Below are 22,593 nucleotides of genomic sequence, written 5' to 3'. Positions count from 1 at the left end.
AATTTCCTCAAGTTGGATTTATTCCCTCAAGCTGTAAAGATGTGAAGAAGCGCATGCTTGTTGCTGACTCAAACACAGAGCTGAAAACTTCTGAAGTGGAGGCTATGGTTAGCATAGCGCTCCTCTTTTTGCAACCTCTGCTCCTCACTTCCCCAATTGTGGACTTGGAAGTGGAGCTGATCGTGGCACAGGGCTGTGTGAGCCCACTGCCTGGCGTCCTGCTGCTGGTGGTCCATTGCCCAAGGCTGCAGCACAACCCGGACAGGGCACATCCTGACTTATGGGAAAGATGTAACGTCATAAAGAGTTTTGTTTTTGTGTAGTGCTGCTCTTCCACAGATATATAACTTAGCTGAAAAATGTCATCTGTTTGTATGAATACCCACAGGAGAATTATTAACTAGATGCGATTGACTGAATTTCACCAAGAGAACATATGAGTCAGTAGAAAGTATTTTTCTAAAACAGAAAAGTATACAAACTTACTTTTTGCTATTTTTACAATCTTCCTGCCCCAAATACAGTTATTATATTGGTCACTGAATTTAAATGATGAATTTTCTCTCCTTTTAAAGCAAAAAGATCACTAAATTTCTTATCAGGAGATAGTGATAGACTTCTCAAAAATGCACAACATCTTGGAACTTTGGTTTCATATCACCATTTATATTCCTGAGAAATAGACACGTCTCACATTCTGTAGCAGTGTTTCGTGACATTTGGATTTACAATGTTCAAGTTTAAGTCTCCAGCCCTTTGCAGTCTGTCAAAAACAGCTTCTCTGTCCATTTATTTTCGTCTTCTGTGCTCAGTCTGAATATCTTTTGTAAATTTATACTTGACAACCCTCGTATTTCAGCAACTGGCTTTGTTTCACAATCTACCTTGCTTGCTCTGTTGCATTAGCTGAAACAACAAATTTAATCCATGATGTCAATAGTAAATTATAGCAGAGAAGTAATATATGCCTGACATCACTAAGGTCAAGGCCACAACGAAAATATTGCAAATAATAGATCCAAAGGGTCTTCTCATAGAGGTAGTTGCTTGCTGCTCATTTAATGTTATGAGAAACAGATTAGTGCCGCATACTGCATTACGTTGGTCTTCTACTTACAGCCAGCATAAACCTACAGCTACTGTAAAAGTGTTCCCACAGTATGAAAAGAGGTTCCAAAGAAGTTTGCTATGTCATTATATTTCATATTTTCTAACTGATAAATAATTAAAACAAGAATTACTTTACTGAAAAGATTCATTTACAGCACACATTTTCCATTACTCTAACTGTTTGGAGGGGTTGGGGGAAACATTTATTGCATACCTTACCCAAACTACCTTGCCATTAAAGAATCTAAATTACCTCAGTGAATTCTAAGCACAGAAGTGGTTGATGAATTGCTTTTTGCATAAATGCACTTTCCCTTTGCTAGAACCTAATTTTGTGTATAAATACACACACACATACACACACACACACAGAATGAAGCAGCTACTGAACTCTCTCACAAGAAGAAAAATTGAAGCCTGGAATTTTCTCTGTGTAATGAAGTTTTTCTAAACGCTGCTTGTATTATAAGCATCCTTGGACTCTCTGAGGACAAGCTAAAAATGGGTTCTTCTACAATGGCGAAAGAGCAGTTAATGAATCATTTTCTCCTCTGTAGAAGAGCTCACTCCTGTTAATTTGTTCATTTTACAGCCAGAGTTTTTTTTAATATCAGAATTTGTTTTCAGTTTAAAAGCCCATTTAGTGCCAAAGAGAAAAAAAACTCATGCCAAGTGAACCATAAGTAAGTTCAATGTATGGAAGAATATGGAGATTTCCATACCTTCAAGCTCTATTATTTATTTTATCTGGCACAAAGAGCATCAACAGCTAAGGACTTTCAATCTGCAGTTCATCCCTTTAGCCTGGCTCTACTTTCATACCTTTACAAGAAGGGGTGGGCAGAGTATACTGGAGTATGGCTAGAACATCTGGCTTGCCACATGCCCTGTCTGTTGGTATGCCATTCGATAGCTTTTCTGCTCGTAAGAGAGGGTGAGCTTCCACTCCTGGTGTTGCTAACAATGAGTGACAGACCAGATGATAATCCTTTCTTGAGGTTGTTTCGCAAGCTTGAGTGAGGCTTGTTGACAGCAGGGAACTGCTGCAACTTGTGTTTTTAACCTCTAAGCTGGACTTTTTGGGAGGGCAGTTTTCATTACTGGTAATCTGGTGATCAACTGCCAGGAAGGTATTGCTTTAAAGATGTAAATATTAAGAAGAGCCCCAAACACCAAAGTTCCTGTGATATTCTCTTATATGCAAACAAAAACTAGAAAAAGGAATCAGTTGCTTTTGGAACCAATCAGCAGTCTCAGTATAGGCTGCTTTGATGACTATTTAATCTCACCCATAAAAGTAGTTTAAATAATGTTGTTATGTGCCAGCGCTCTTAGCACTTGCTTTGGTGTATGATGTATGGCCAGTGTCTGCTCCAAGAATCAACAAATGTGCATTATTCCATTAGCAATTTTCTGTTTTCTACAAAGCTTTACAATTTATTAGTGTTATTTATGTTAATGTACTACTGCCTTATTTTACATATTTATATCTTCTTTCCTCTGCCATGAAAAGCAATGAAAAGTTTAAGTACTGCATCTCAGTTCAGCTCACATGACATTTACAAATGTTCTTTCTAAAAACAATGTCATAGGAGTCCTTTCCAAGACTAGAACTGCTGTTTTAACTTCTGCAAAACTCTTACTGACATCAAAACAAGACTAAGGATTTTCGAGTCCTCAGCACCTTCTTCCCTGCTGTTATTCAGAAAGGATGAGACGCTCCAGCTGCATGAGTGGAGATGACCTTTTTATCCCAGTAAGATCTGGGAAAAGCGTAGGAAGAGAAAAGGTTTCTCTCCTTGAAGATGTGGATAAGAAGGTTTCAGTAGGAGGGAGAACTCATAGGGAGCAATGCGATAGTCCTGGAGGCTTTCTAAGTGCTCTTAGTTTATTCAACAAAGAGGAAGCTGAGGTCACTGGTTGTCCAGCAATTCACCCATGTTATGGAACAAGGGATACAACAACTTAGACAAAAATTGTTTACTTTTGACAGACTGCTTTGCCTTGAGTTTCCTGGTACGTGGTCTTCAAGGCCTGTAACAATCCTGAATATTGTCAATATCATGGCTGCAAGATAGATTTCCTAAATATGTCTTTTCAAGGCAGCTCCATTACACGCACCACCTTAGTTCTGCCTGTGTAAGTAACCAGTTTACCCCAGTGATGTCACTCTGGGCTGATGCAAATAAAGGCACCATGTCAGTGTGATTTTTTCATATTTAGGTGCTGCCTGCATTGGGTCAATACTAGTTTAATCTCTGCCCAGCTCAAACTATTAGTATCTGATCAGTGTTGATGTTTCTAGATATTTTATTACTGAATTTTCAGACATTTTCAATTGCACACTGATCTTGTGGGTGGACATGTCCCTGAAAACAGTGTCAGAGTAAGAAAGAATATATTTTATTAAAAATGTAAGCATATTCAAACATAAATCTGCTTTATCTGTAGAAGAGTTTCAAATGCCTTTGATTAGCCATAAACCACATCTGATTTTCCCTTTTCCACCCCCAAAACGCGACTCAGCTTAAGCCACTATGGTTCCTAAATCATCATGTAAAACAGTGAAACAGTGAAAAAGTATGCCATGCACTTGATAACCCACTTTTAACTGGAAACTACATCAGCACTGGCAGCTTGAATTGCACAAGTCATGTAACAGATATTAGAAAGTAATGAGTTTCAAGATGAGTAATGAAGGACATTGACTCGTCTTGGTGACAGAGAGCTATGCCTTTTCTTCAATATCCCAAACATTCCCAGTTCTAGAAATATTTACTTATTTTTCTTATCAATGAACTTCATAGAACTGTTAAGGTTGGAAAAAACCTCTAAGATCATCTAGTCCAGGGATTCACCTACCACCAGTGTTGCCCACTAAACCACGTCCCTAAGTGCTTCATCTCTTCTTTACTAAAAACACCTCCAGAGATAGTGATGCAACCACCTCAGTGGGCAGCCTGTTCCAATGCCTGGCCACTCATTCTGAGAAGAAATTCTTCCTAATATCCAACCTTCTTTACTCCACTTGACATTTCTGAAAATTTTTCTCAGATGGAGAGAAATCTTGCATTTCCAAGATCATTTCCAAGGCACTAGATTATATAGGACTCAGTTGATAATTAATATTATTTATATAAGGGTAAATTTCTATCAATCAAAACATTTAGGAGGACTAGAGTGTGCAAATAATGTGTAAGTTTTAGTTAACATCAGTTGTCAGTTTTCCTTTTATTTTTACTGAATGCTTTGAAAGGAGGAAATGCACCCCAAAAATAACAGCTCAAAATCACTGCAATGTGATCCAGTGCCTGATTTAATTGTTGGCTACCCCGCCTATGGCAAAGCATTAGATGCATTAGAAGTATTAGAACTAAATGATCTCCGAGGTCCCTTCCAACCCAGTCTTCCTACCACCAGTCACTCTCCCAAGTAATGAGGACCACAGAGCTGAATTCTTCCCTCATGTCACTGTCCTGGCCCGAGGATTTACTCCAAAGATACATGGCAGAGAGAAGGCACAGGAGCAGCGAATAAATTTTTGACTGGGAAAGCAGTGTGCCCAAGTATAAGACTTTCCAGAAGAGCTTGTATTGGGATCCAGAATGTCAATAGCTTCTCTGTTCACAAGCAAGCTAGTTACTATACTTATGATTCTTGTCACAGTGCTAGAATATACACAACTGCCCCAACCAGACACACTGCAACCTTGCTCCTAGAACTTCCAGTCTCTAAATGGCAACATTTCTGTATTAAAAACATAAATACATCCTTCTATAAAAGGGAAAGAAAATGCAAGTGTTGTTTTCTGCAGAAAACCTAGCTGATTTGAAAATAAATATAGGGAAAATATATATCAACCAAGAGCAAACTCTGTTTCTCTTCAAACCTGTAAAACTCCAAAAAACAAATAGTCTCAAAATGTGCTCTCTGTCTCTGGTCTTCCAGCAACAAGCTCACTCAGAGCTCAGAGCACTCGCAGAAATGAATTACAAGTCAGTTCAGGGGAAAAAGTAAAAAATTGGGTCATTTTTGTCTTGTTTGCAGAACTGTATATCTTGCTAGGGCTTGAAAAACACTGCTTTGGATTTCCCATTTAAATTGCTCGCATAGCAGGTAACTTCTTTGGGGACATAAAGAAACAAATTAAAATGCTGTTTATGACCACTGGAAGACTCTGAAAGCATATACTAATTCTCACAAATGTTATTCTTAGAGATGTAACCAGTGTTGCTGTCATAAATTACCATTGGTACTGAAGCAGTCCTAGGTCTGTAGCTGGAGGAGGAGACTCAGGAGAGCCTGCTGTGTCCAGTCCTCCTTCAGGTAAGCCCCAGATGTGCTTGGGTTCCCCCACTTCTCCTTTGCCCTCACATTCTCTCAGAGGGGAAGCTGAGGGGAACAGATCTGACAGTCCTGGGCACCCCAAAGCTGCATTAATGCTTTACTGTTTTATTTACTGTTTCAGAGATGAAGACTAGGTATCTTCCCACCACAGTGTGCAAGCGTACAGGGCAAGGAATAGACATAATGAAGTTCAGAAAAAAGTGTTCTTTCAGGGAGCTCAATGTATTTTTTGAATTACCTTAGTACTTCAGAAGCTAGCAAAGCCAAATGAAGAGATTCAGACACTTTTCTAGGTAAATTTATTTATGTAACAGATAACACACCGTGTTCTGACAATGATACTATTTGGTAGCATTTACCTAGGCAAAGTGAAGTTTAAATTGTAACATGCATACCCAAATGCTGAAAGGTTTGCTCTCTCTCAGGTTTAAAAAGGCAGATTCTGATGGCTGAGAACTTTCTGATTAGATATTTGGTTCATGCTTCTTTGTCACAATGAGACATTTTCAAGGGAAAGTTTCAACCACTTCTTTGTGCTGAAAGGTTTCTTAGCTCCATTTTATTAAACCTAAAGATAAAAGGGGACAGGCAGACAGCACAGCCCAGCAGAAGGGTCTCGCATTTGAACCAAGTGAGACCTGAATGGATGCCTCTACTGTCCTCCAGTCACTTAGAGGGGTCACAGCATGACCTTCAGAATTCCAGTCAGATCTATGATCCATACATCCACTGGTTTGTTCCCTTCGCTCTTTTTGCTATGGCTTCTCTCCCTTTTTCACTCACACTTTAAAAAGGTTTATCCTTTTTATTTCTCTTTCTTTTTTTTTCTTTTCTTCTTTTTCCTTCTGTTGCTGACTTGGCTTTATTCCAGCATAGAAAAGCCAACTGTTGCAAACTTTGTAAAGTCTGTTGACCCAAAGCAAGGTCTCTTGCTCAGCTTCAGGAGTTGTTCCCTTCACCTCTGCAGTGGGATCTTCCCATCGGGCTTCCAGCCTGCAGGAATCAGCTCCTACATGTTCCAGCCTGCACAGCCGAGATGACCATCAGCTTCCTTCACCCAAACTCCCAAAAACAAAGCAACCTCCCAAGTTCATTTAAAGTTGCAATGTATCTCTGCAACTGCTAGAAGCAGATCTGTGCCCTGCTGTCCCTGCTCAAGGTCGGGGCATTTAGAGCTGTTTATGATCCACTTGCAGAATACTACAAAAATTCAAGATTGTACTTACAGTGTGTACAAGATTTTCTGCAAAAAGCCTGTAAAAAGATCTTACATTTTGTTCAGCTTGGCATTTGTGTCTCCTCTGCTGGCAGAGAGCTCTAATTGTCAGGGACACAATAGGCTGTGCTCTTATCTGTGATTAATAGACATGATCTTTCCAGAATGATAAATGCAGGTAAGGAAAGTCTCTGTGACTATATCCATGCTACATCATAGATTATCAAAAACTCTACAATGTGGACATGATAATAAGCATCTGTGATGTCTTATAAGTGCTGGCTAAGAGTTCCTAATGCCTGGAGTTTGATTTTTATGAGGCTTTGTGTGGGAACATCATCCACAACAATGAAATTCAGTATTTCAGTTTCTTAGCTGTTGCTCAGCTCTCCGATCTGGTAATTTCCCCTACATTCCTCTTAGAGACTGCCTTTCAGCAAAAAGAAGAACCCATCCTGTGCACAGCAGGACATCCAGGAGCTGTGCAAACTGGGGAAAGTGTGCCCTGTCTCCACTATGGCCCCTTCTGGAGTGATGCATTTGGAACTATATATATATATTTCTTTTTCAGATAGCAATGTTTCAGGTGGCTGAGGTCCTCTGAAAGTTGCTGCAGCAATGGATGAACTGCCAGCATTAATATCGTGTGCTACCCAATCACAAAGGGAAAAGTGCTGGTCGCAACTGACAACGAGCGTGATTAAAAACACCCATTAAAGAGATTAAGAATCTGCAAATGCCACGGTACGTAAGATGCAGAGCACCACACTACTATGCAGATGGCAACATCTGTAGTAGAGATGTGACATTCAGAAATGTGCAACAGGTTTCTCAAATGCTCCTGCAGCCTGAGACACAGGCCACACATTGAGAGCAGATGGCTCCACTATGCTTCATCATACACAGAAATATTGATTTGTTGTCATGCCATGATGTAGATTTTTGTGGTAGCAGGTTAATGGCACTTGGCAGTAACCATTGCACAGCCTTTTTTCTATTTTTTGGTGACATGGATAATTTCTTCTTAGAGATACACAGTGTGGTACTGAGATGCCCTCCTTGGTACATACTCACACCATCTTGGTAGGTTGGGGGGTTTGTGAGTGGAGGAAGGGAGCAGCTCAGCTCTTCTCTACTTGCGTGGGAGCCAAGGACCAGGCAGGAGGTTTTGGCTGACACACAGCTGTCTGAGGCAAGCTTTGTGAGGAGGAAGTTGTCAACACTTGAATCCTAGAAGCATTATTTTCAGCATATACATTCCATACCACTCAGAATAAGAATGAAGCATGGCGGAAAAACAACTAAAATCAACATGAGAATTATATCTGCTTTTTTTTTTAATTTTGAGTTTGAGCTAAACTTAGAGCAGTAATGGCCAGAAGAGTCTTCCAGTAAAGGCAGGCCAGAGTCCTACACTTTATCCTCTTAGGCAACTCTATCCCTAAAACTACAATTTGGATTGGATATATGTTATTTATTTATTTATTTATTTATTACAATGAAGGTGGTGAGGCACTGGAACAGGTTGCCCAGAGAGGTAGTGGATGTCCTCTCCATGGAGACATTCAAGGTCAGGCTGGACAGGGCTCTGAGCAACTTGATGGAGCTGTATGTGTCCCTGTTCATTTTAGGGGATTTGGACTGGATGGCCTCTAAGAATCCCTTCCAATTCAAATGATTCCACAATTCTACGATTCTAAAAAGGTGTGCTACGGGTTCCCTGAAAAAAACGTTTGAGTCCATGACTGGCTATATCCACTTAATAAGTCATGTCTCTTAATTAAGACCTTTTATTACACTGGGATTTATAATCCATCTAATGGCTAGATGTTCCCCAAGATTAATTAGTTGCTACAGATATCTATTCCTATTTCTGTATATAAAAAATCTTAATTTTGTAATGGATACCAACAAAATACCAGGAAAGCCATCTTCTAAGTACTGATGGTAATGACCAAGATGATAATAACAAAAAACATCCAATAAACACACTTATTCCTATAAAGTGGATCAGCTATAGAATCTTGAGTACAAAGATAAGATGTACAAATAATTTTATTACGTGAATAGTGTCCTTTTATAAAAACATAGAAAATATAAGGAAGGAAAAGATGAATTATCAGCAAATTGAGAATTTGGCAGGCAGAAGTACTGTCAAAGAATCAATAGGAGAGAGGAGTCAAAAGTATGAAAGAAACTGTAAGACAGCTGCAACAACTGCCCACTCTGCAGCCATATGGGCATTACCAAATGACATATGCACGGAACACAAAAATAATTACTTTTTTTTACTCTTTTATCAGCTTAAGGACATTTTAATAAGTCTGATTACTGCTGAAGATGTTTCAGAAGATGCTTTAGACCAGTCACCTAAGTATAAAAAGTTAAGCACGTATTTAAGGGACTTGCTGCCGTGGGATTTTAATTACTACGGACAATTTCCATGTGCGTGTTTGTTTTAACATCGTCTCCTGCTGGAGAACAGCTGTCTGCAAAGGGGCTGGCAAGGTAAACAGAAACAGGCCTGCGATGCTTAGTGACTCAGACAAGTCTTATCATCAGCACAAATTTGTTGCCAACCTGACAAGCATAAAATGTCTTGGAAGGATCCACATTTCATCGCAGTTATGTCTTGCAGACTGTTACAGGCCAGCAGCAAGATATTCGGGGCACAGTACTACGACTGCTGTTGCATGTCAAGGAAAGAACTGGGTCCTTACCAAATAATCCTTCTTTTGAAGTCTGTAGGTGAATTTGGTATTTGTGAATAAAACAATGTTGTGTTAGTTTGCAGTGCAGTGCTGGCAGAATTGGCTGTGCTGTTTCAGTAAACCTCAACAGCTTATTATTTTTGAGTTAATTGCAATTTGCCCAAGTCCAAAAGCGATCCAAGTTATTAGCAGGCTGCTACTGAAAGACAAAAAAAAAACCAAAACCAACACAAACTTGCCGTAAATAACAGGACAGAGAGAAGAAGAGGTACAGAAGGGGATGAAAAATAGATGTATTACAGAAAAGTCATCTGTAATATTGAGCAGTAGACTACGAACTGGCAAAGGAAAGCAAATACCTAACGATGGTGCCAAGGCTTTGAGCCTGATGGATAAGAGAGTTGAAATGACTCAGAAGACAGACAAGATGTGATGGAGAAAATTAAGAAGCAAAATAAAATACTTTTGTTTGGAGAAAAACAGCCCAATGCAGCCATCTAGAACAGACAGCAGAAAAGGTGGTAGAAGTGCTGCAGAAGACAGAGGCAAAGAGTAGGCACTGGGGAAAAAAAGAAAAAAAAAGAGTAAAATGGGTCTCCAAGAACTTCAAATTCCCCATACCTGCCTGCTCACGAAACATTTAGGGCATTACAGCACATGAGCAAGCAGCTTCCTCCTCCTTAAGTATGAGCTAAGTATGAGCAATGGAAATTTGGCTGCAAATTTCCTATGTCATATCTATGGCAGAAGAAAATGAAATAAAAATCAAAATTAAAATATCAGCTTTTGAACAGCAGCCAAGCATAACTGTGCTCCACATGGAGGCATAGCCCACATCAGCTAACCAATCTGTCTGAGAAACATACTGATGGCTTGACAGGAATTGCTGCATTTTGTGAAGTGGCAAAGCAAGATCAAGAGAACTTATTAACAATGGCATGGGCTGCCTGGTTGTTGTACCTGGGAGGCATTGTCCTCACAGCCTCCCTTTTCAAAACAGCACAACAGCTCCATCTGATCCTGGTCTCGGGAATCATAAACTTGCAATGAACAGAGCTACGTGGCTGGCAGGGTTGGAAAATTCTCAAATTGTATTCAAAGAGCAGAAATAGTGTTTTGGGCCACCAGAGTTCACAGTGACTATATAAAACGTAATTATGCTTTTTGCTCTTACAATCCAGAGACTTAATAATTCCTAGCACATTGCTGGACTAATCAATAAATAACCAATATTTTTCTTACTTCGTTAGTTTTCAGATTCATTAATTTGTCCCAGATTCCCTATATTTTTTACCAGCAAACACCAAATAAAATGTTTGGTATTTAATCAGCATGAAGAGAGTGCCACTCCTGGAAGCTGCCATACCTGACTGCAGTGGACTTACAGAGAAGAAAATCTGAGTTTCACTGCTGACTTTCATGTAAAGGCAAGGTCATACTCTGTCTCAGTTTATCATTCTGCAGACTGGTTTCTCCTAGCATGTACATGGAGATCTTAAAGTCAATAGGCTAAAAAGCACGATGAAAGTATTAATTTACTTCCCCCTCCTCCCCTTTTATTTTTTTTTTGGAGCAGTGCATGACACTGCAGGCATCCTAGCATGACTGTGCACTTGCAGACCTGTCGATGACCAAAGGAGCATGCTGTGCCACTACCAATTATGTTGCTATAGCTCCTGAATGGTACCATTTTGTTGTTAGAGTGAACAAAGGATGCCTACAAGAGAGTGGAATGTAAGGTGCTGAGAGAGGAAAGTTTTCTGCAGCATGCTGGGGCAGTGTGGGCAGCGAGGTTAACATGACAGATCGTGATGAATGATGTTACACGTAGAGAGGCTGGGCCAGATGTGTGCATGCAGTGAACGGCTGTCCTCAATGAGCTGGGCAACTTAATGGGAATGAGTAAAGAAGAGCTCCTTTCTGTGATGGGATTTCATCCCCCTCTCCGAATTGTCAGGACCTCTCATTTCAAAATGTTACTCCTGGAGCAGGGGTGGCCATAGGCTCCAGTGCATTAACCCGATTTGATGGGATAGTGCAACAGAGGAACAACTTCATCACAGGACCGGAGAGATGCAGGCTCACTACAAATCAAACACTCAGAGGAAATAATCTCTACCTCAATTCTCAGAAACTAGCACAAGCAAATCTGACTCTAGCTACACACTGCAAACACTGAAATCAATACTAGATATTCAGAGATGCTGCACAATTAAAAATGTATTGACCCATTAGGATGAAATCTAAAGGCAAAAAAAGAGAACAAGAAGAGCAGAATATTTAGGAAGAGTGTTTACAGAAAAAAAAAAAAAACCCACAATGTTTTATTTCATTTGTGGAATTAAAAGATACATATTTGTTTATGTAAATTTCTGGATAAATAGAATACTTGGCGGAAGCATTTTGCCCAACTCCGGTAGCAGCGCTGTATCACTGAAGTCTTGTATAAAGAGGTAAAATTTAGTTCCAGAACACAGCTAACACCATACACTGCTGAATATTTGGATATATATTTATATATACATTGACAGATGTGAAGAGGATTTAGGTTAAAGTGGTAATCAGGTAGAATTTACCCCGTAATCACACTATTTCTAACAACAGTCATCCAGAAAAGAAGTCAAGGAAACTACTGAAGTCTCCTCCTGGTCCTTTCCATTGCAGTATCCCCTCTTTGCTAATGAAATGCAGATAATCATCAATAGTAAGGTTGTTTTCTATAGCTTTGTACGAAAATCTCCCATGTGAATATTCTCCTATGGCTGACAAAATTATCAACAAATAACCATAAAATCAATTAATATAAAGTTACTTCATGTGACGTTCCATTGGTCACCAGAGACAATTAGAACCCACCTATACCTATTCTTTATTTCAACATATTACAGGGAGAAGGTCCTTTCAGTGGGTATTTGATGAGGAGAGTGATGTTTTCTGAGGCCTTTTCAAGACAGTCAAAAGTTAACTGGTCCCACTTTACTGACCTATCATACTGATCAGGTAATCTATCTAAACACTGTAATGTAGTCATATATAAAATGGCAATTCCTTCACTGCTCAAACAGTGTAGCAATTACCTTTATTTGCAATTATTTCAACATGCCAGAGATGTCAGTCAGATGATCAGTGCTTAAAACTGTATCAGCAATTCCCTTTTCTAGGTGATTGTATTCTAGAAAGCTTTAATTTTGTTGTACCTTGGTGTAATCATAAGAGGAAATATATCTTTAACAATGAATGAAAATGGTTTGGACGTATTAAAGTCATATAAAAGAACAGAAGTAAAATGCAAGCTATTATCAGGAGGGGATTTTAATACAAAATATCCATAAGCAGCTTTCTGTTCTAATATTTTTATGTGGGCATACAAGTGTCAGCAATTCTCTTTCTATTTTCTTTCTCTTCTCTGGGTCATTGGGCAGAATAGCAGGTGAGATTTGTAGTTCTTACTCATCTACCATACAGTTTCTTGCAGATTTGCCTTTGATTTCTAATCTATTGTTTCATATAGTATGTTAGAATCCATGCAAGAAATGGGAAAAGTGGGCCAACAGTAGAATAAAGACTCAAAGTAGTTTCAGTGCTAAACTAAAACTTACTATTTAACCTACAACACATGCCAAGGCACGTACTGATATCTACATCAGCCCTTTGAAGGGAACTAGCAGCCATGCACAGCCTCTGTGTGCTCAGTGGAGCTTGTAGAACTAAGTGCAGGATCAGGGCTTCATCATCTCTTGGGTCTGCTCACACTTCAGAATATCATTCCTACAGCAACCAATTGAAGAACCTGCTTAATGTCAAGAAAGCAGAACATGGCCTTTGGTAGATAGTCTTGCCCTTTTCCAGGGCGTAAGTTGTGTTCTAAAATGCACACTGAAACACACTAAATTGTAGTTATGGAGTCAATATCATTTACATGGACTGATCACAAGTATGTTGGAGAATGCAGTACTGGGTATTCACAGACTTCACCAACTGGAGGGTCTATCTTGTGCCAGCATCTATTGGTATTTTCAGGGGAAACTTGTGTGCAGTGCTCAGAGCAAGCAGCTCAGAAGGACATCTGCAGTCCTGGGACTGGATGCTCACAGCTGAGAAAGCTGAAACTCAATCAAAATGGTATTTTCTTATGCTAGGTGGCAAAACTGGCCATGCAGATCACCAAAGGCTATACTGGCTTTCCTCAAAGAGGTTAGCAAATTGCAGTTCCCAGCATACTAGCAAGGTCTGAAGAATCAATTCACTGAAGCTGAGGATACAGACCTTCTCTTCCTGTCCTGTACAGGGGAAACAGTCATGTGATAGGAATGAGAATATATTAAAATAAGCAAGATTTTGTTATATTTCAAAATCACAGAATCATAGAATATCTCGAGTTGGAAGCGACCTGCAAGGATCATCAATTCTAACTCCTAGCTCCACACAGGACCACTCAGAATTCAAACCACATCTCTGAGACTGTTGTCCAAATGCTTCTTGAACTCCAGAAGCTTGGGGCCATGATGATATTGCTGATATATGGATGCTGGTGAAAAGTTATGGTAGTACTTCAGAAGCCCTCAGAGAACCATGTGACATCCAGGATCACCATCAGCAGTAATACAGAACTATATAAAAATAAAATTTTTAAATACCTAAATATGTTGGCCTCTTGGTCTTTGATAAATATTGTGTAAGTGGTTTTGATCTCAAAAGTAAGCAATGAATGTTTTATTACCATCAAGAAAATTCTGTTTTTCCCTCTTGGCTTAAGTAATCATAAGAAGAAACGAAATGACTACACAACTGTTGTCCAATTACTGATGCTTTTAACTGATATATATATAGATATAGATATAGATATATATACATATATATATATATTTTTTTTTTCTGCCTTCCTTTCTGCATTTGGAAATCATAGAAAAGAAAGAGCGGCTATACAACTTCAAAGCACTTTCTAGCACTGGATGCCATTAGAGATATTTCAGCTGTTCTTTCTAATCCAACAGCTCTGGCTTTCACATGGTGGACATGCTAAAGAATGGCAAGTGGAGAACGGATGACACTTTGCTCACACAGTTAAACTTTGGTGTAAGTACCTACCTGAAGAGACATACTTTCCAGTCTGGGTTCAGAATTCTGCCAGCTCTGCTCACACTGCAGTGATGCGAGCTTTGAGGCAAACAGATGGTATCCCTCATTAATGGACTGAAGGTGTTGTCCATTTAGCAGCGAAGGAATGTGTGCTGGTGGTGCTGCTGAAGAGCCCCAGGTGGGGAGAAGTGCAGGATGGCAGAGAGGCTCCAGTTCCCATGTTTCAGGAGGAGATAAAGAGCCTCATCTGCTGAAGGCACAGTGATACAAGAAGAGGAGACTTTGCTGTCCAGAAACACCAGGATTTTGTATTTTCAACTTCTTTTCTGCCTTAGATTGTCAGGAACTCTGATGTGACTGGTAGTATGGTCTGAATAAGAAAACTCACTTCTCAGACAAAACTCTCTACTGGCAAAATATTGCAGTTACTATTAGCATAAAACAAACAAACAATAACAAAAGAAACTAATGCTCTTGCTCCAAACAGATCTGTGCTTCTGAGGGCAGAAGACCAATCTATACTGTGGCCTCACCATCACACATACTAGGACCAGGACAAGGCAGGTTTCTGTCCCTCAGCATCTCATTCACACAAACCTACAGCCCAATTCTTTTGCTACTGGTTGTCAGACATCTTCCCATAACATTCCACATCATCCTCTGTTGCTTTATTGTAATGTGGGCATAAGCCAGACTATGCAGTTAAATAGAAGCAGTAGATTCATCCACATTCCTTGTGCTTACGGCTTACCCTATAAACTCCTGGGGTACTACAAACATGTTCTGATTCAGCTCTGTGCACACTGCAGCTCCAAGGGACAGAGGGACAGGAATGAGATGCCTTGGCACTAAACCGTGATGTTCCCTTTCCAACGGCAAGGAGTAAGGCTTGAGAAGTTTGCATTTCCTCTACAGTGGACTGGCTCCACCAGCAGGACAAGCAGTTTAGCCAGTAATTTGTACTGACATGGCTTGCCATTTAAGAGTTAACACTGCCTCGCACTGAATGCATTGTTATCAAGCCTCTAAGGTACACATCTGATGGGCACAGTTCACACTTCTCAGAACAATGATTTTGAGCTTCCTGCAAGCTCCTTAGTTTACTCAGGCTTCATATTTGCAGGGTTATTTTTGCATCTACAAAGGCTGCAAGCTCAAGGCCAAGCTCTGACCAGGAAGAGCTGGTGCAGGGCCATGGCACTCAGTGCGGCTGTGGTGGGGCTAGGGAGAAAACCCTGCTGCCCATCGGGGCCTCAGCCAGCCTCTGCTGTGACCAGGAGCTGCCCAGCGCACTGACGCCTTGCTCTTTCAGGCCAGCAGTGAAGCACTTCTGCCAGTTTGAAAGCCATATTTTTACTTCTGCAGCTATTCATTACAAAAATCTCCAGCTCCTTCTCTCCTTCCATAGTCAGGGGAGCATTGGGCTTCTTTTTCGCTTTGGCTCCATGACCCAGGCATTAATGTTCCATCAAAACAACGCCTTGGGTGTCTACTGGCAGGGATTGCAAACGAGAGTCACACTGCAGCTGATAACATTTTATTGGGTTTGGGCAAACACAAGGCACAAAGTATGGTGAGGCACAGGCTGAAGGGAAGGCGGGAAGCTGTACTTCAAAGCCAGGAAATAAGGACATTCTTTCCCAACAGCAGGTTATGAGGATGGAAAATTACCTACAATCAGGAAAATGTGAAGCTAGCATTTTCAGGATTATGTTTGTTCCTGCTCAATGGGTTGTATCTGGTAAATATTAAAACAGTCCTAAGCAATGCTTCTGTAGTTAAAGATAGGTCAGATTTTTTTGATTGTAAACACAAATTTCAAAGTGTATAATTCAGTTGTATAAATCCACACCAGTCTAAAGCTTGCGATCAAACTGCCATGTCAGCTGTAGTTTCTCCTCCCCTGCACAGGTCTGTGCAAAGCAGCCAATTTGGTTTTAGTTAAAAAACCACAAGTAAAAAGAAACGTATTTGGTCTTGGTTAAAATATTGCCTTCCCTTTGAAGAGGAAGAGAAGGATTTAAAACAAAGATGGGAATTTCAGGACAAGTTCTTTCTCTAAGAATATCCACTACTTGCTGTGGATGTAGATCAACTCATTTTCATAACTGTTTCCAGCGAGGAGTTCTGATAGCATCTGGCACTGTCAGTGGGATATTACTGGAATACTCACAGTGAAGGATTTACTTCAATGAGCATACTAAGTCCCAGAGATGCTAGTGTGGCTTTCCACTTTAAGATAGGCACAGTGCAGATTATGCTGCTGAACAGTAGCAACAGATCTTGTCTACACATGGAATTATTCTTTCAAAATCATGTCTGGATCCTCCCTATTCCGGAGAAAAAGTGTGTTTGATGCTATGCTTAAGTCATTTTCACTGTAAATTAAAATAACTGAAAGGAAGAAGGTTTATTCTAGAGTAAGCGAGCCCATACACAGAATTCTTCAATTATCTTTCACGTTATAAAGTCACCTCCCACCACAATCTAAATCTGAACTGCAGATAATGCTGTATTTAAAAAGAACATGTTCTCAGGGGATGAGAAATATTGCTCAAAACACCATCCAAATGTTGAAAATGTAATATTTACACTGGATAGATGCCATTCTTGTCTGGCAGGCTAACAGATCAGAAAAAAACTATCTGTGAAATGATGACTGTGGGAGTGTCTGGGAAACCAGCAGTTTCTCCCCCCCATTTTTTAGGAGGATGTTACAACCTGGTGTTATGGTTTAAATCAGATTTTGAGAAACCCATTATGATGCAACATTTTAAAATATCAAGGGGAAGCCCAACCAATGCCATTAAATGTACAAGGGTGAGGGCTGCAAATTATTACTGCCTCTCCTGCTTAACTAACTGCCTCTTGTATTAATGCATCCTGGACATACAATTGCACATCTCCATGGTCCTAAAAAGTGTCATGAGATGTCAATAGCGACTTTTGCCTTTGAATGTCTTCCCATGCTCTCACCAGATCAGACCTGGTGGTCTTACATGCAGCAATGCAAGTTTGTTGATTTGAAGTTAAGATTTCAGTCGAACTACACTGTAGTTGAGAGGGAATCAAAACGTTCTAAAGCTATTAGTCTATTTTATACTTAGCGTTGCCACTTATATTACCTGGAGAAATAAACAGATAACAACCCATGCAAATCATTTGTAGAGGAGCTAATTCTATTCCTTCTAAAAGCCAATATTAAATCTCTCCCATATGGTTAATACCAAATATTACGACGCAGTCATTGAAAACATGACCCAAGTGAAAGCAATGAGTTTTCTGACCGTCTTCGGGAGAGCCAAGATTTCTCCCATTATCTTTTTCTGTAGCACAGGGCCCAGCTGTATTACAGTAAAAATAATAAAAATAAAAAAATCTGACAACAAAAGCCCGAAGCCATTAATCAACTCAGAGAGATCTGGTTAATGTATTGCAAGATGGGCCCCTGTCGGGCGGTGCGTGCCTTTAAATTCTGCAAGCACTTAAAGTACCCTGCAGAAGTGACACATGTGCAGCCCCAGTCGCTGAGCCCAGACAGCACCCAGCCGGCCTGCTGTAAGCACTGCTGGGGCTGCAATTTCCTCCTCACTGTGGGGCCCTCCTGGCTGGCAGTGGCACTTTGCTCGTGGGACTGCTGGGTGAGCTGGGGGTGCAACTCCCACTGCGGGACACTGAAAGGAGCACAGCATTGGGCACTTGGCCATCGAGCCCATTTAAACGCAACATAGAGCTGCCCGTCCTGTTTTTCTGTTGGAGCGTTATGTTGTGTGAAGCTGATAGAAAAATTCAGCTGCCGAAGTAATGCCACGCAAAGCGCAGAGCCACCATACAGCAGAAGACTCAATTTAGAAATACAGATGCTTTTCTTGCCCAGATCCTGCACACACAAGCACGTAATATGACTCATGTCTGTGAAGCTACAGAACAAGTGGGCTCAGACACGGGGATACTGCACATGTACACGGTTAGGAGGAGTGCAGCACGAATGGCAGGGCTGGGTGCTTATAGAGCAGATCTAAGCATAAGCTGCTGTGGCTCTGCACACCACAACATAAAGAAGGAGTTCTTAGGAGTGTTCCCAAAAGCCAAAATCCCGAGGAGCCATTCAGCAACGCAAAGTGCCTCCCCACCCCTTCGTTTCATTTAAAACCTTCAAAGTGATGCAGGCATTCACACCCCTCAGCCACATGTATGGGGAACTGCAATGCTTCGGCGGCTTTTTAATTCAGAGAAGTTCAAAGCTTTGATCACATTGCTGCTACACTCTCTGCTTGCATTTCTGCAGTCTTTACATTATATCTGGTGACAGGAGACTGAAAATTTCATTATTTAGGTCTTGTTGTAAACTTGTGCATTTTCATAGGTGGTTTAGGGCTCAGATTTATCAAAACGCACTAGCAATGGGATGCAGTATTTTTCTGCAGCTAAAAAAGTGCTATTTTCTGTGATCATTATTGGTTGGAGCCATTACTGTGAGATTATTGAAGCCTTATAGAAAAATCTGAGATGGAAGGAAGGCAAAGTGTTTTTTCTTGCTATTTATTCAAATGTATTTTATTTCTATTATTTTTCAGTAATTATTTTATATGAATTACACAATAATATCCTCATTTTTTTAATCAGAGCTGGTGAACGCAAGCGCACATAAACCACAACTTTTGAATCTGTGGGATAAATATATGTTTTATGGCTGTATGGTCTGCATATGCACACAGGTCCAGCCAAGTCTATACACAAACAGAATCACCTATTTTTAGAAACCACACTTAATTTAAGACACTTGAACTAAAGCAAGCCCTGCTTAGTGCTATACCTCCAACTTCCCATTCGTTCACGTGACTCAAAATAGAGCACAACGCTGCTGATGCTTTCTATTTTTTAACCCTAGCTTACTATGCAGTGAATAGATCCAAAAATATTTTAAATGCCATTTACTTACGGAATTCTAGATTTTCAACTAAAAATAACCTCATTAAAATTTTCTTTCCCCTCAAGAGAAGTGCACTTTTTGTCCCTGCTTGTGCTACGCATCTTTTAGCCAGTTTGCGCCCCAAACCTGCTCCTCATTTCCAGCACACCCCAGCCTGGGCTCACAGACAAGCCAGGCACAGACACTACTTCTCCTGCGAGGAGGTGTTGGCCTTGAACATCAACCTTGCCACATGAGAATCAGTTCTCCTCTTTCCCAGAATAAAACGAAACTCAACAGATTTTCTACCCGCAAATCCGAAGTCAATTCCCCTTGCTTATTACTCGCCCTTTATCCTCCCCGCTCTCCCGGCTAAATTGCGGGCGGCTTTGCGAGAGGCTGCGTGCCCTGGAACCTCAGGCTGCCCTGGGGGATGAAGGGAGCCCGGCCGGCGCGCAGTCCCGCACCGCCCGGCCGAAGGGGTGCCGCCCCACTTCCCGCACACGGCCGCTGCCGGCTCCGTGCCCGGCCCGGGGGCGGGAGGGGGAACCGTGCGAGTCCGGGATGCCTGCCCCGCCGAGCGGCCGTGAGCGGCTGTCCCTGTCCCTGTCCCTGTCCACCGGCCGCACCTTCTCCCTCAGTAGCATCTGTAGCAAAGGAAAGCGTGAACTTACGTGGCTCCCGCGGCGGCACTGAGGGCTGCGGCCGGCCGTGCCCCCCGCCCTGTCCCTGTCCCTGCCGTTCCCGTGCGGAGCGGGCGGCCAGAACCTCCCGGAGCCGCTCCGCCGCTGCCCGCCCCGCCGGGCGCCCTGCAGCCCAGATCTTCCCGCATTGTTTTGCTCTCTACATCTCTTTTTCTTTCTTTTTTTTTTTTTTTCCTCTCTCTCTCTCTTTTTTTTTTTTGGTCTGGATTTGCAAGAAAACGCGAAAGCCCCGTAAATAGCAGCTTTGGGGTGGGGGAGCGGCCCGCGGGGCTGCGGGGTCGGGCGCGGTGCGGGGCCGCCGCATTCCCGCTCCCACAGCGCCGCCTGGCGCCCGGCCCGCGCCCCGCCCGCGGGGATCCCCGTCAGCCGCCGCCGGGACCCGGGTTTAGCTCCAGTGCAATCCTTTTTTTTTTTTTTTTTTCCCCCTATCTTTTTTTTTTTTTTCCTTCCCCTTCCTGGATCCTCTTTTAAACCCACTCCACTCTGCTTCTCTGTCTATTACATGCTAATTTAATTTTACTATAGACGATATTTTCAGCATTTGCTGAGGACAGTAAATTTTCTAGTTTATGTTATTTCACTTTTTATGACTTTTTAACACTTAATAAAATTTTATTAGAGCACTTTTGTGTTTACAAGGCCACAAAACTCTTGGCAGGTTGTCAGAAGTCCTTTTTATTATGATCCTACTGATATACTGCGAGTAATGAAATAATCATGTCCAGAAATGTATCAAAGGCCAGAGGGATTATCCAATTTAATAGCTCTACAGATGCGCTGCGAGGGATACGGACAGGCAGCGCGTCGACAGGCTGCGAGCTGGCGCGGGGCGGAGGCAGACCTGCTTAATTTCGTTCCCATTTCAGGCAGTTCTGCGCTGCCCCGAGCGCTGCGTGCACCGTCATGTGACTGCGGGCGGCTTCAGAGCAAAGGCTTGATTCTGCTGCAAAAAGCTCTTTTCTTTTTATTCTCCTTAGGTACGCACTTAGTGCCAATGCGCTCGCTCTGGTGTTTCCGCTGCTTGCAACGTTCATTAAAATACAATTTACTGGAAAAAATCCAATGTCACAGTGCCATTGCGCAGTTAACAGCGGCTTTGGGCACTAAGATTTGCTTCCCCCCTCACCCGCAAAAAAAAAAAAAAAAAAAAAAAAAAAAAAAAGGAAGAAACAGCAAGGATAACAAACATAAATAAAAAAGGCTGGTGAAATCAAATACCAGCAAGACATCTTGCAGTCTCTTCTCTTTGTCTTTGGAAGGGCACATTGCAGGAGCACGCTCGATGGTGCGTGTGCCCTCGTTCCACAGCGGGCTGTTTTTCTGCACTGCTGTCTGCGCTACAGCCTGAGATACTGCAGCTGTTTTTAAGGTCATTTCCTTTTATTTTAAATAATTGTTCATTTAACATATGTTGTTAAAGTCATTCTTGCGTCAAAAGGAGGCGATTATACTTCCTGACCCTGAAAGCAAGGTGGGTGGCTTTGTCTTATAATTAAATTTACTGTGTTCAATTTCATATTTTTCTTTCTCTGCTGTTTCCTAGGGAGCATGCCAAAAAAAAAAATATGATAAAAGGAAGCAATGATACCAGGAACACTCCAGTGCCAGTCTGCTCCCTTTCACCACATATTGCTCCAAACTATCAGGCTTCGCAGGGACACCAGAAAGGCATTCTTTCGTCATTCCAGATGAACTGGTTAATGCCCCGTGATTCAAACCCACCCCACAGAAGCTGCCGCCAGAATGTATTCCCACATTTCCAAGGTAGCACGAGGACCTTTTCCTTCCAGCACAAACAGATGTTGCATATTCGGAGGTAACCCGTAGTACCGCCAATAGGGATTTTTAAAAAGAACACAGGTAGTATCTGTGTATTTTTAAAATGTACTTGAGCAATTCACTGGGACTTTACAAACAGACTGAAGACAAAGTGATCAAAGAATTTACCTTCACAGTCATCACAATATGAAGGTCAACCACATTCTGATGTATTCATATTGTGATTCTGCCTCACTCTTGAAAAAAGAAAAGAGTGGAAAGAGTGCCTCCAAAAGCAATGGGGGAGGAATTAAAATAGTGTACAGTGTCAGCAAATACACTGGGACCTGACCTGGGAGAAGTAATGTAAATCTTTTGATGCAGCATTGCTTCAAGACGGAAGTTTTGCTTTTCCAGAACAACATCATCTATTGTAAATCATATGTTTGCAGGTCAAGGTCGATTTAAACTTTCTAAACCTTTAAGGGCTATCAAATCAGAAAGCTACAGGATGAAATGATGTGGTGAAAGAGGCGATGGGCTGGAAGTTGTTAACCTTGGAAGAGCAGCATTAGCAATTGTTCTTTGGAGAGAAAGAGAAAACTGAGAAACTCCTTCAATATAAATACGTAAACATGCTGCAGATTGTTTAATCAATGAAGCAGCTAACTAATTTAACCCCTTCCTAGGTGACTGAGTTTTCCTCTTAACCAGCCTGAGAAAGCAAGCATGCTGCTCCCACCATTGTGGAGAGCA

The 22,593-nt window shown here is 41.4% G+C and overlaps 1 long non-coding RNA gene across 7 annotated transcripts in view; it reads right to left on the bottom strand.

Moving 5' to 3' along the window:
* LOC109368526 (uncharacterized) overlaps positions 1-22,593 on the bottom strand; it is a 379,404-nt gene that overhangs the window by 103,340 nt on the left and 253,471 nt on the right. The window contains exon 1 of one of the 7 annotated variants that reach the window (XR_014884409.1): positions 20,050-21,216. The exons of the other annotated variants lie outside the window; for them this stretch is intronic. This is a non-coding gene — a long non-coding RNA (uncharacterized LOC109368526). Of the gene's footprint in view, positions 1-20,049; positions 21,217-22,593 lie in introns of those variants that run through there. 7 annotated transcript variants of the gene reach the window in all.

The sequence above is a fragment of the Meleagris gallopavo genome, chromosome 7, assembly GCF_905368555.1.
Source record: "Meleagris gallopavo chromosome 7, MGAL_WU_HG_1.1, whole genome shotgun sequence".
NCBI classification, from domain to species: domain Eukaryota; kingdom Metazoa; phylum Chordata; class Aves; order Galliformes; family Phasianidae; genus Meleagris; species Meleagris gallopavo.
This window is presented reverse-complemented; position numbering and strand designations above follow the sequence as displayed.